The sequence below is a fragment of the Rhinolophus sinicus genome, chromosome 2 (assembly GCF_057876585.1).
Source record: "Rhinolophus sinicus isolate RSI-liver-muscle chromosome 2, RSI-T2T, whole genome shotgun sequence".
In the NCBI taxonomy this organism is placed as follows: domain Eukaryota; kingdom Metazoa; phylum Chordata; class Mammalia; order Chiroptera; family Rhinolophidae; genus Rhinolophus; species Rhinolophus sinicus.
In genome coordinates, this window is record NC_142502.1 from 81,813,788 (window position 1) to 81,814,492 (window position 705).

At 33.6% G+C, this 705-nt stretch overlaps 1 pseudogene; it reads left to right on the plus strand.

Moving 5' to 3' along the window:
* The first annotated feature begins 252 nt into the window (after nucleotides 1–252).
* Nucleotides 253–413, plus strand: LOC109450877 (DNA-directed RNA polymerases I, II, and III subunit RPABC4 pseudogene; annotated as a pseudogene).
* The last annotated feature ends 292 nt before the right edge of the window (nucleotides 414–705 follow it).

Consider the following 705-nt stretch of genomic DNA (forward strand, 5'->3'; position numbering starts at 1 on the left):
AACAGAAAAATAACAATCCTTACACTGAGGGAAGTTAAATATAAGAACACATTCTTTTTCAGAGTGTGTGGAAGTAATCTGGGAGCTTTCTCCTGGAAAGAGTAAGAAATAGGAAACAAAAAAACCTGGGAAAATTCCACTGTTCCCAGGGGGTCTATTTGAATTAATACATTAAAAATTACAGACAATGACAAGCTGCAATTGGGAAGGGTGGAGTGTGATGAGTTTCTCCATGCTAACTGGGGACTAACAATGGACACCCAGAAGGACGTTCAACTCCCAAAGCAACAGCCAATGATATGTCACAGAGAAAATGAAATAAAATCCAGGGATCCATCAGACACAGAGAATGTGGATACAGAATAATGTACAAGAAAAGGACTAAAAGATCAGTGGTTTCTGATGCTCAGTGAAACATGGAATTCAGAGGAATACCTCTGTATTGAGATTTGCTGTTAATCTTATAGCTTTTGATAGGTGTACTTACCTTTATGAATACAACTATATACACATGATTTCATTTTAAAAACCATATTGTATTTAGGTATCTATTAATGTGTTTTATATAAATACATTAATTTTTGTTGAATTACATGGTTTGTAATTTAATTTTATTGTAATTTTATTGTATATGTTATCTGACATATAACGCACAATCTTAGTGTCAGCAATACACAATGAAGGTTCAAAGTGCTTCCCCAAATT